The 13342-nt window shown below is 42.1% G+C and overlaps 1 non-coding gene across 1 annotated transcript; it reads left to right on the forward strand.

The window, feature by feature from the left end:
* Positions 1 to 3250: 3250 nt before the first annotated feature.
* On the forward strand, positions 3251 to 3323 carry TRNAV-CAC (transfer RNA valine (anticodon CAC)). The gene has a single exon. It is a non-coding gene; the product is annotated as a tRNA-Val (tRNA).
* Positions 3324 to 13342: the final 10019 nt, after the last annotated feature.

Raw genomic sequence — 13342 nt, forward strand, 5'->3', positions numbered from 1 at the left:
AAAATAGGCATAATCCTAACCAAAAAGTACAACTGTGTTTCTGATCTTTATGTCATAATTACTAAGAGCCTATTGGGGCAGGATGTGCCTTCAACCCACTGACAAAATTGGGGCTAACAGTGAAGGCAGTTATATCGCTTGGTGGTTAAGACAGCCCACTAGTTCTGCACTATGTAAACTTACCTCATCTGTACAGAAGTGGACTGATGGGGAGGTACACGCTAGACCAGTACTACTGCCGGCAGTACAGACCGGTACAGTCTAATATACCTTCCACAGTTAAAAGAGTTTGGGCATAAACAGAGAGAAGGAGGAATAATAGCAGTTAACAGTAAAGTAATGAATAAATGAATTATGTAATAAGGAAAAATTCCAGTATTACATCAACACCTTGAAAGAGGCTCAGAGCAAGACATGATATTGCCTCAGCTCAATTATGTAAGATGCCTGAAAGGGTGAAGACATATGTTTGCTGAGAGCATGCCTGCTTTTGAAACTTGACAAGATGGAATGAAAGCCTGCAAACCTGAGTGGTCTTGCCCCGGGAGACAGTCTCATACAATATGATGAAGGACAGGAATGATTTTTAATGACTACTTTGGATTCCAGTAATGTGAACTTGTACTTTTGAACTTGTGTATCATTTTGATGGAAGGGGTCAGTGGCCAGAGAGCAGGGGTGGTGGGCTGTGAGAAAAGAGAAAATACATATATTGGTCTCTGTCCTTGACTCCTGGCACAGAATTCCTAAAAGCCTTGTAATTTCCTAAGTGATAAGAGCACTAGGAGAATCTTCTGTTCTACGGAAGTGACAGTGAATGGGCTCCCGCATGACTACTAGATTTGTGGCTCGTCACAAGAAAGACCAAGCCATGATTAAAAACTTGGAATTTTCAGCTCCATCCATCAGAAAGGGAAGCCTCCATAAAATCCCAAAAGCATGGTGTCTAGAAAGCTTCCAGATTGGAAGCAGGGACACCAAGAGGAGGATGCACATTAACTCTCCAGAGACAAAAGTTTCTGCACTAGAGAGCCTCCCAGATCTTGCCTCATGTATTTCTGTATCTGGTTGTCCATCTGTATTCTGTATCATATTCTTTAATTCACTGATGCAGTTGATGCAAGTAAGAGTTCTGTGAGCCGCTCTAGCAAATTAATGCAATCTGATGAAGGGATCATTGGAACCCCCAATCTATAATCTATAGCAGGTCAGAAGGCATAACACCACAAAATTCCTAGAAGAGAACACAGCAAAACATTCTCTGACATGAATCAAGCAATATTTCCTTAGGTCAGAATCCCAAAGCAATGAAATAAAAGCAAAAATAAACAAATGGGACCTAATCAAACTTATAAACATTTGCACAGCAAAGGAAACCATAAATAAAATGAAAAGAACCTACAGACTGGGAGTAAATACATGCAAATGATGCAACCAATAAGGTCTTAATTTCCAAAATATACCAACAACTCATACAACTCAATAACAACAACAAAAAACAAACAACCCAATCAATAAATGGGCAGAAGACCTAAATAGATATTTCTCCAAAGAAAACATACAGATGGCCAATAGGTACATGAAAAGATGCTCAGTATCACTAATTATTAGAGAAGTGCAAATAAAAATAGGAGATATCACCCCACACAAGTCAGAATGGCCACCATCAAAAAGTTTATAAATAATAAATGCTAGAGGTGTGGAGAAACGGCAACCCACCCTTCTGCACTGTTGGTGGGAATGTAAATTGGCGCAGCCACTATGAAAACAGTGCGGAGTTTCTTTAAAACACTAATAATAGAGTTACCATATGATGCAGCAATCTCACTCCTAAGCATACACTGGGAAAAAATGAAAGCTCTAATTTGAAAAGATCCACGCACCTCCATGTTCATAGCAGCACAACTGGTAATAGTCAAGACATTTGGGACTATTGGAAACAACCCATGTCCACTGACAGATGACTGACTTAAGATGTGGTGTATATATACTATGAAATATTACTCAGCCATGAAAGAATGAAGTAACATCATTTGCAGCAACATGAATAGTGATTATCATACTAAGCAAAGTAAGTCAAAGACAAATATCACATGATATCACTTGTATGTGGAATCTAAAAAAACAGTACAAATGAACTTATTTACAAAACAGAAACAAACTTACAGATATAGAAAACAAACTAATGGCTACCAAAGAGAAAAGGATATATTGGGAGTGTCAGATTAACATATGCATACTACTGTATATAAAATAAACGACTAAGATTTACCTATATAGCATAGGTACTATATGTAATATCTTGTAATGAACTATAATGGAAAAGAATTGGAAAAAATTAATATATACATATAAATGTAGAATCACATGTAGAACTACTTTGCTATACACCTGAAACTAACACAATATTGCAAATAGACTAAACTTCAATTTTAAAAAGAAGTGCAGGTAATAACTTGGGCTTGAGACTGACATCTGAGGGAAGTGGGGGCATTCTTGTAAGGAAGGACTGGGCCTTTAACCCGTGAACCGGACACTATCTCCAAGTAGTTAGTGTCAAAACTGAGCTAAACTGTAGGACACCTAGCTGGTGTCAGGCACAGATTTGCCTGGTATGGGGAAAACCTCCCGCCTGGTAACCACAAGTGCAGTCCTGGTGCGAGCAGTAAAGAGAAGAAAGACGTGGGAAGCAGAGAACTGAGTTTTCCTGTTGCAACTGCCTTCACAAGTAAGCACTGGGCAAACGTTAAGGTGCATATTTGTTTCACGCATGAGCTGGTTTTCCTTATCCTGATCGAATCTGTCACCCACGTCTCTTCCTACCTGTAGTTACTGCACCATTTTTTCTCCAGTCTCGGAGCAGGGGACGTGAGCTAAGGGCCGGCGGGTGACCTGACCCCAGGGCGGGCCGGCTCCCCGGCATCGTTCCTCCGGGACCACCAGGATCGGGAAAATTGCCCGACAAGCATTTGAGGACGCCTGGAACTTTGGCCCGCAGACTCCGGCTTTCAACAACAACAACACTGGTTGGAGCTGCACTTGGGTCTGAAGTTTCAGATGAGGCACGATGGGGTTCCTCTGGGGCTGCGGCCATGACGCAGGGCGCGCATCAGGGCCTTGCAGGCCACCTCCAGGCTCTTGGGTCAGGCAGGGCTGTGCTCGATGCGCCCCATGCTTTCCTCCTAGCCAGGGACACAGTGACAAGTCGATGTCTCTCAAGATGAGTTTTTGAGACACCAACCCTCGCGGAGTTTCCGTAGTGTAGTGGTTATCACGTTCGCCTCACACGCGAAAGGTCCCCGGTTCGAAACCGGGCGGAAACAAGACGATTTCCTTTTTTTTGTTGTTGTTGTTTTGTTTTTTTTTTTAAAACCCCCGCTGGTTAATCCCTGACCGACTCAGCGGTTGTTCCTCATCCCTGCCAGAACCCTGAGACTAGTTCAGCAGGCACCTTCGCAGACGTCGGCCCCTGCGGTTTTTCCTTATCTTTCCTGACACTATAAATCTAAAACAATTTTGGCCACTTAGATGAAGTCATAGACCCGATCCGGATCCCCAGGACCAAGTTCTGACTCAGGGCGGTGTCCTAAAATTCAAGTCCTTCCCTTATTCAAACTCTGCTCAGGCTGCAGACACTTCAGCTGGGACCGCAAGGGGCTGTCTCCTGCAGAGAATTTGCAAACCTGTATCAAAACCCAACTTTATGCCTAACATTATCTCGCTTTAAGCTGACAGCAGGTATGTTTACCCTGCAGTCCAGAGGAATGAACAGACCGTAGTTGCAGAGCCAGTGTCACAAGTCACTCTGCTCTCTCACCCCTACCAAACCCACCCTTCCTATTTCTATTCTCGTTTTAAGCTGTTCCCATACATTCAATACTGAAGTTCCCAATCTTGGAGATTCTTCCTCCTTCCCTCCTCTGAGTCTTTTCCCACGGGGAATCCTAAAGCCCTAAGGCCCATGGTTCTAAATCAGGGGAAAACAATATATATTTTGTTTTAATTAAAAGTTATTTTCACACACATTCCTCCCACCCCCATTGGGCAGTTTGCACAGACACTTCTTCAAAGATAGACGGATAGCAAATAATCATATCTAAACATATTCCACATCATTCATCTTTAGGGAAATGCAAATTTAAAATACAATGAGATATCACTACACATCACTTGCTTCTTGGAAGGAAAGCTATGACAAACCTAGCTAGACAGCATATAAAAAGGCAGAACATCACTTTTCCAGCAAAAGTCTGTATAGTAAAAGTTATAATTTTTCTGGTAGTCATGTATGGATATGAGAGTTGTACCATAAAGAAGGCTGAGCATGGAAGAACTGATGCCTTCAAATTGTGCTGGAGAAAACTCTTGAGAGTCCCTTGGACAGCAAGGAGATCAAACCAGTCAATCCTAAAGGAAATCAACCCTGAATATTCATTGGAAGGACTGTTGCTGAAGCTGAAACTTCAATACTTCGGCTGCCTGATTCGAAGAGCTGACTCATTGGATAAGACCCCAATGCTGGGAAAGATTGAAGGCAAGAGGAGAAGAAGCCAGCAGAGAATGAGATGGTTGGATGGCATCACGGACTCAATGGACATGAACCTGAGCAAAGGATGGGAAGGACAGGGATGCCTGGCATGCTGCCGTCCATGGGGTCACAAAGAGTCAGACATGGCTTAGCAGCTAAACAAAACAACAAATCACTACACATATATAACAGTGCATATGATACCAGATGTCCAGAATGTGAAGGGACTGGAACACTCATACATTGCTGAGGGGAATGTAAAATGTCACATCCACCTAGGAAAACAGTTAACAATTTCTTGGAAAGTTCAACTACAATGATATGATTCAGCCATTCTAATCCCAGGTATTTACAAGAGAAAATTAAGTGTATGTGCACTGATTTGTATATGAATATTCATAGTAGCTTTATTTATAACAGCCCAAAGCTGGAAACAATACAAATGTCACTCAACAAGTAAAGATAAAGTATGATTACATCCAGAAAATGGAATGCTACTCAGGAAAAATTATTATTATTACTCTTATGCTGGATGAAAAGTTCAAAGAAGTGTTGTATGATTTCATTTATATAAAATTGTAGAAAATGAAAACTGTAATGACAGAAAGCAGATCAGTAATTGCTTGATAAGAGGAAAGAGAATGGCAGGCAATACATATTAGAAAGGGAAAATCAGGAAGAGGGAACAATGGATATGTTCACCTTAACTGTGGCAGGGCTTTCATTATGAATTTCACTGGCCCTAGACACTTTGATCTTCATGGAACCTTTCATAAAAAATAAAGTTTAAGTATTAAAATATTAATGTTTAAATATTTCAGTTTAATCACTCAGTCGTGTCTGACTCTTTGTGACCCCATGGAATACAGCACACCTGGCTCCCCTGGCCATCACTAATTCCCAGAGCTTGCTCAAACTCATGTCCATCGAGTCGGTGATGCCATCCCAACCATCTCCTCCTCTGTCATCCCCTTCTCCTGCCTTCCATCTTTCCCAGCATCAGGGTCTTTTCCAATGAGTTGGTTCTTCACATCAGGTGGCCAAAGTATAAAAGCTTCAGCTTCAGCATCAGTCCTTCCAATGAATATTCCAGTGATTTCCTTTAGGATGGACTGATATTTTTAATTTAAATTTTAGTTATTAATGTAGTTTATTTACACATACCACAGATAATTGACTATAGTATATGATTATATAATATATAATTATAGTATATAATTATAAGATATTGTACAGTTGCTTTGATATAAGTGGGTAAAGAATCTGCCTGTAATGTAGGAGACACAAAAGATGAAGTTTCCATCCCTGGGTTGGGAAGATCCCCTGGAGAAGGACATGGCAACCCACTCCAGCATTCTCGAATGGAGAATCCTGTGGACACAGAAGCCTGGAGGGCTATAGTCCATAGGGCCACAAAGAGTCAGACACACCTGAAGTGACTGAGCATAGTACATTAATATTATATAAAAACATTTGTAAAATTTCATTATGTTCTTTTGAATTTAAATGAATTTTTTAAATTAAAACATTTTGAATTAAAAAGTTGACACAGTTTTGAAGGTGTATGCCTACTGTACCTAATAGGCAAGTCAGTCCCCGTTGTAAAGATGCATTCACAGATCTATACATTTTGTCAAAACTTAACAACTTGTACATTTTGAATATGTTCGCTTTGCTGTATGTCAAGTATGTCCTAATACAGCTATTCATGATTGTTTTAAAATTTCTCAGAAAAAAAAAAACATATATTTAAAGTCTGTTCTGGATACTCATACAAATATATATTTTTGTTTATTATTAAAATTTTTGTATGAAATTAAAATATGTATTCACAACATTGAATAACTTGGGGGTGGACCTTGAGTACAGTGTTAATCTCAATTCATTGCCCTTAATTCACATGGATGGGTGCAAGAGTCTTCTGCTTTGTTTATGTCAATTTATTACTTTCTTTTATTCTATTCCCTACTTCCACCCCCTCTCTAACGTGTTTGTTATGTATTATGAATTCATATGTATCCTCATAGGCTATGTAGTTGTTTTGTGTGTAATTGTTTCCTAATCTTGCATATGTTTTTCACTTGGCATGTGACTTTGGGGTCTACCCAGGTTGCTGTATGCACATTTAGTCTTTGTTTCTAGCTGATGTAAATAATTTCTCTTCCCCCCATTATGGATACTAGATTGTGACCCCCTCCAATGAATGACAAACAATGCCGTCATAGATTCTTTTTTTCTTTCTATTGTATGTATGAGTGTGTGTGTGCGTGTCAGTCCATCAGTCGTGTTCCACTCTTCAAAACTCCATAGACTGTAGCCTGCCAGGCGCCTCTATCCATGGAATTCTGGAGTGACTTGCCGTTCTCTTCTCCATGGGAATCTTTCCAACCCAGGGATCGAACCCCGGTCCCCGACGTTACAGGCAGATTCTTTACAACTAGGCCACCAGGGAAGCCCGAATGCTATGTAAATAGCTGTAAATACAATATAAATTCCATGTAAATAGTTGCTGGCTTGTAGGAAATTCAAGTTTTGCTTTTGGGAATTTTCTGGAATTTTTTTTCTCAACTATTTTTGATTCTTGGTTAGTTCACTCCAAGAATGTGGAATGCTTGAGTAAGAAGGGCCAACTGTATTGTTATAAAACTGCTTGTATTAGTGAGGATGGCAGAGACTGCTTATTCTTTACAGCATTGGTTACAAAATTAGAATTTTCTTAAACGATAAGGAATTGGTTAGAGGTTACCTCATACCAACATGGTAAAGAGTCTGAGTTGTGCCTATGATTTCCAGAGGCATAAGCAAGAAGTGACCAAGTCAAGTTAGTCTCCCTTGTCTTGCAAAATAAGATAAATTAAGCTGTTCAGGAAATTTTCAAAGCCAGTCTTCATTTGTTCTTTAACATTTTCCCCCCTTTCAGTTTTATTGAAAATAGTTGACATACACCCCTGTATAAGTTTAAGGTGTACAGCATAATGATTTGACTTATATACATCATGAAATGATTACCATAATTAGTTTAGTGAACATACATTACCTCATATAGATACAAAATAAGATAACATTAAAATTATGTTTTTTTCCCTTGTGATGAGAACTGTTAGAATTTACTATCTTAAGTAACCTTAATATATAACATACAGTAGTATTCATTATATTTATCACATTGTACATTACATCCCTTGTTGTTCAGTCACTCAATTGTGTCCGACTCTCTGTGACCCCATGGACTGCAGCATGCCCCGCCTTGTCCTTCACCATCTCCTGGAGCTTACTCAAACTCATGTCCATTGAGTCAATGATGCCACCTACCAATCTTGTCCTCTGTCATATTCTTCTCCTGCCTTCAATCCTTCCCAGCATCAGGATTTTTTCTAATGAGTCTGCTCTTCACATCAAGTGACCAAAGTATTGGAGCTTCAGCTTTAGCATAATGAATATTCAGGATTGATTTCCTTTAGGATTGACTGGTTTGATCTCCTTGCAGTCCAAGGGCCTCTCAGAGTCTTCTTCTACAGCACAATTCGAAGGCATCAATTCTTTGGTTCTCAGCCTTCTTTATAGTCCAACTCTCACAACCATACATGACTACTGGAAAAACCATAGCTTCGACTAGACAGCTTTTTTGGCAAGTAATGTCTCTGCCTTTTATTACACGGTCTAGGTTTGTCATAGCTTTTCTTCCAAGGAGCAAGTATCTTTTAATTTCATGGCAGCAGTCACCATCTGCAGTGATTTTGGAGCCCAAGAAAATAAAGTCTCTCACTGTTTCCATTGTTTCCCTATCTATTTGCCATGAAGTGATGGGACCTGATGCCAAGATCTTAGTTTTTTGAATGTTCAGTTTTAAGCCAGCTTTTTCATTCTCTTCTTTCTCCTTCATCAAGATGTTTAGTGCCTCATTGCTTTCTGCTATAAGGCTGGTGTCATCTTCATATCTGAGGTTATTGATATTTCTCCTAGCAGTCTTGATTCTAGCTTGTGCTTCATCTAGCTCAGCATTCCTTATGATGTAATCTGCATATGAGTTAAATAAGCAGGGTGACAATATACAGCCTTGACATACTCCTTTCCCAATTTGGAACCAGTCTGTTATTCCATGTCCAGCTCTAACTATTGTTTCTTGACCTCCATGTAAGTTTCTCAGGAGGTAGGTAAGGGTGGTCTAGTATTCCTATCTCTTGAAGAATTTTCAGTTTGTTGTGATCCACACAGTCAAAGGCTTTAGTGTAGTCAATGAAGCAGAAGTAGATGTTTTTCTGGAACTCTCTTGTTCTTCCCATGATCCAAAGGATGTTGGCAATTTGATCTCTGGTTCCTCTGCCTTTTCTAAATCCAGCTTGAACATCTGAAAGTTCTCAGTTCATGTACTGTTGAAAACTCGCTTGGAGAATTTTGAGCATTACGTTGCTCATATGAGAAATGATTGCAACTATGTGGTAGTTTGAACTTTCTTTGGCATTGCCCTTCTTTGGGGTTGGAAGGAAAACTGATCTTTTCCAGTCCTGTGGCCACCGCTGAGTTTTCCAAATTTGCTGGAATATTGAGTGCAGCACTTTCACAGCATCATCTTTTAGGATTTGAAATAGTTCAACTGGAATTCCATCCCCTCCACTAGCTTTGTTCATAGTGATGCTTCCTAAGGCCCACTTGACTTCGCACTCCAGGATGTCTGGCTCTAGGTGAGTGATCACACCATCGTGGTTATCTGGGTCCTGAAGATCATTTTTGTATAGTTCTTCTGTGTATTGTTGCCACCTCTTCTAAATATCTTCTGCTTCTGTTAGGTCCATACCTATCTGTCCTTCATTGTGCCCATCTTTGCATGAAATGTTCCCTTGGCATCTCTAATTTTCTTGAAATTAGAAATTCTAGATTTCTTGAAGAGATCTCTAGTCTTCCCCATTCTGTTGTTTTCCTTTACTTTTTTGCATTGATCACTTAGGAAGGCTTTCTTATATGTCCTTGCTATTCTTTGGAACTCTGCCTTCAGATGGGTGTATCTTTCCTTTTCTCCTTTGCCTTTTGCTTCTATTCCCTTCTCAGCTATTTGTAAGGCCTCCTCAGACAACCATTTTGCCTTTTTGCATTTCTTTTTCTTGGGGATGGTTTTGATCACTGCCTCCTCCTGTACAACATCACGAACCTCCATCCATAGTTACTCAGGCACTCTGTCTATCAGATCCAATCCCTTGAATCTATTTGTCACTTCCGCTGTATAATTGTAAGGGTCATACCTGAATGGCCTAGTGGTTTTCCCTACTTTCTTCAATTTAAGTCTGAATTTTGCAATGAGTTCATGATCTGAGCCATAGTCATTTCCCAGTCTTGTTTTTGCTGACTGTATAGAGTTTCTCTATCTTCAACTGCAAAGAATATAATCAATCTGACTTCAGTATTGACCATCTAGTGATGTCCATGTGTATTAATTATATTTATCATATAGCACATTATGTCCCTAGTACTTATTAAACTTATAACTGGAAGTCTGTACCCTGTGACCATCTTCATCCAATTCTGCCTCTCCCCAGACTGCAAATCTAATATTTTTCTTTCTCTTTAGGTTACTTTTTTTTAAATGTGATTTATAGTTTTTTTACTTTTTAAGGCCAGGAGGTATGACACGTGGGATCTTAGTTTCCCAATCAGGGGTGCAACCTGGGGGGGCCCTGTGTTGGAAGGGTGGAGTCTTAACGACTGACCCACCAGGGAGTCCCTGATCTTTTTTTCTATTAGTTTGCTTGTTTTCGAGGTATACTTGATATACCATACTATGTTAGTTCCTGACGCACAACATAGTCAGTATTTCTATACGTTTCAAAATGATTACCATCTGTCAGTATACAAAGATCCTACATTGTCATTTACTATATTCCCCACAGTTAGCATGCACAAGCACCACTCTGTATATTTCCACTCCTAATTCATTTACTTTGTAATTGGAAGTTTGTGCCACTTAACCTCCCTCACCTATTCCTCTCCTCTGGGCTATCGCCCCTTTGGTCTCAGTATTAGCTTTCTTAGGGTATGAATTCATTTTGATTACTTTTATATATTACCTATTCAATAATTATCAAATGTTTTTAAAATTTAAAAACACCATTAAGACTAAATAGAAGTGTATGCGACCTAACTTTAAGTGAAAATGTCAGTGGATATTTTGTGGAAAAAGACACATAGTATCTTGAGAAGAGCGTAGTCTAGTTACGTAAAAGCGAAATTATAAACTTTTATTACACAGACAAAGAAGATATGGACACATTAACAAAATTACAAAAATTAACTGGTAGCGTGATTTCGCCTTCTTACTCCTGGGGGCGTCCAAGCTCCACCTAACCCCTCCTTCCTCGTTTTTTCCGAAGGCTCGGTGGACCAGCAGCTGGGCAGCGCGCGAGTCAGCTGAGACGCCCCGGGGCGCCGGGACAGATGAACTCCGGGCCCCTGGGCCAGGCGCGCCGAGGAGGAGAGCCCGACTCCAAGGCAGGAACTCTGCACAATAGCCACTTTCGTCGCCTTAACTGTTCAACCCTAGACCCCTAACCCAAGACCAGAAGCCGGAGACTTGGGTAAAAAGCGGCCCAGGTTCCCGGAAGTCTGAGAGGGCCCGCCGCCGCAGCCCGCGGAGCGCCCCGCCCGCCCCGCCGCCGGCGCGACTCAGCCCGCGGAGGGCCCCGCCCCGCTCGCATCCGGGCCTTCCGGCTCGTCAGGCCTGAGTCAGGGCGGGGGGGCCGGGAAGCAGCGGCGGTTTCCCGACAACGGGGTCAGCATGACACGGTAGCGGCCACACCACACCTCGGTGGGAGGGACACGGAGTACGGCGCAGCAGCCTCCCGTCGCTGCCCCAGCTAGGCCCCAGGAGCGGCACCGGGCCAGGGGTAGGCCCATAGGTCTGAACGCTTCTCACTCGTGCGGTGTTCCCGCCGGGCCCAGTCTACCCCAGCTCCACCAAATCCCAGTGTTAACGACTTGTCATGGCACTTGCCACCTACTTCTGTAAGGGCTAAATCATGTGCTGTTGCTGCTGCTGACCGTCAACAACCTCTGATGTGGAGAGCAGGAATGGAGAGCAGGAGTGAGGCCTCTGTGCTGGGGCGGAGTGGGGTGGGGTGGGCGGAGAAAGGAAGCTGGCAGGACAGTTCTTTAAAGAGATGTTTTCAGGAGCCGCTTTTATGAACCCAGTTCTCTTTTTAAATTTATTTATGTACTTTTGGCTGTGCTAGGGCTTTGCTGCTGCACATGGACCTTCTCTAGGTGTGCAGAGCAGGGGCTCCTGCTGCTCTTCATTGAGGAGCGCCGGCTTCAGTAGCTGTGGCATGTGGCTTCAGTAGTGGTGATGGCTTAGTCGCTCCTTGGCATGAGATCCTCCCCGACAAGGGATTGAACCGAGGTTCCTTTCATTGGCAGGCGGATTCGTATCCAATGTACCACCAGGAAAGTCTCATGAACCCAGTTCTTTAATCTCCTCATATCTAGAAAATCACTGAAATCCTTCAGGGTGATGACTGTTTTCATGATTAGCAGAAAGCTTCATGAGACTAGCAGAAACCGGGGAAAAAGCAGGCACTCAATTGCATGTATTCCCCTTTCACGAAAATCACGTATACGCTGACATTTCTCCGTGCTTCTTTGGAGCAGTTTCTCAGACATATCTGAGGTGCTGTTTACAGGCTGCAGTCATTTTGCTATCACAGTAATTTACAATGTCATTTAGTCATTTTAATAATCTTATGAGATAATCATGAGGGTAGTTTTCCAGGTCACACGTCAAAATGTTACAGGTGAGGAAATGAGTTTTAAAGCAACATGCCTGAGTTCTAGTGATGGAGCTAGACCCAGACCCAGGTCATTTATACCGACTGTCCACAAATCTCTTTGTAAATCAGAGCATTGCTTGAGACCAGGCCTACAAAAAATATACTTTGTCTTGGAGTCCTTGGAGGGGGCGACTGTGAGGTTCCAGTTAAACAAGGGAATGTGAGTCCCAGCCCTGCCATGGAAGAGGTGGATTGCCTGGCTTCTGACAACAAACTGAGGCAGAGGGGAGCCTGAGGTTGGGGTGCCAGCCGTACTTCTTGCCACCTTAAACACAGCTGCTCTGGCTGTGGCCCTTGTAGAACACTCCCAGATATTCTAATGAAACCCTGAAGGTGGGGTTAGTGCTGGAAGAGAATCTAAGCTTCCTGTTTCTGAGGAATGGGTTTAAAACAAAACAAACAAATAAACCCCTAAGAGTAGGAAGTGAGAACTTGACCCACAATCTGGTTGAATCCAGTCACACTGGGAGTTGTTGGGGGGAGGGGTGGATAGAGAGAGGAACGGTTTCCAAATAGATTTCATTCCCACCTCCTTCCAAGGAAAGACACCTGGACAAGAACAAATATCTTTCATAGAAGTCCGGGAATGGGACAAGGCAGAGATTTTGCAGCTAAAGGCAAATAAATGGAGTGGGTCCATGGACCTGAGCAATTACTATCAGGTTGGCAAAAGACCCAACAGAATCATCTGCAACTTGGCACATAGTACCTAGGGACTAGGCCACCCCAACACATCTGAGAGCAGTAAGGTCCCAGATGCCAGCCACAAGGACCTGAGGTTGCCTCCTGTTTCTGCTACCTCTAGGCTGTGGTAGCACCAGCTTCACCTAGATGCCACCTGGAGGAGCATAAGAGAGTGTTCTGGTTGTCTATTGCTGTATAACAAACTATTCCAGAGTCAGGAATTTGGAACGGGTATGAGGGGAGAGGCAGTTTATCTCTGCTTCTAAATTTCAGCTGAGAAGACTTGGAGGCCAGAGGTGACTTGATGACTGGGGAC

Source organism: Muntiacus reevesi, chromosome 1, assembly GCF_963930625.1.
Source record: "Muntiacus reevesi chromosome 1, mMunRee1.1, whole genome shotgun sequence".
NCBI lineage: Eukaryota > Metazoa > Chordata > Mammalia > Artiodactyla > Cervidae > Muntiacus > Muntiacus reevesi.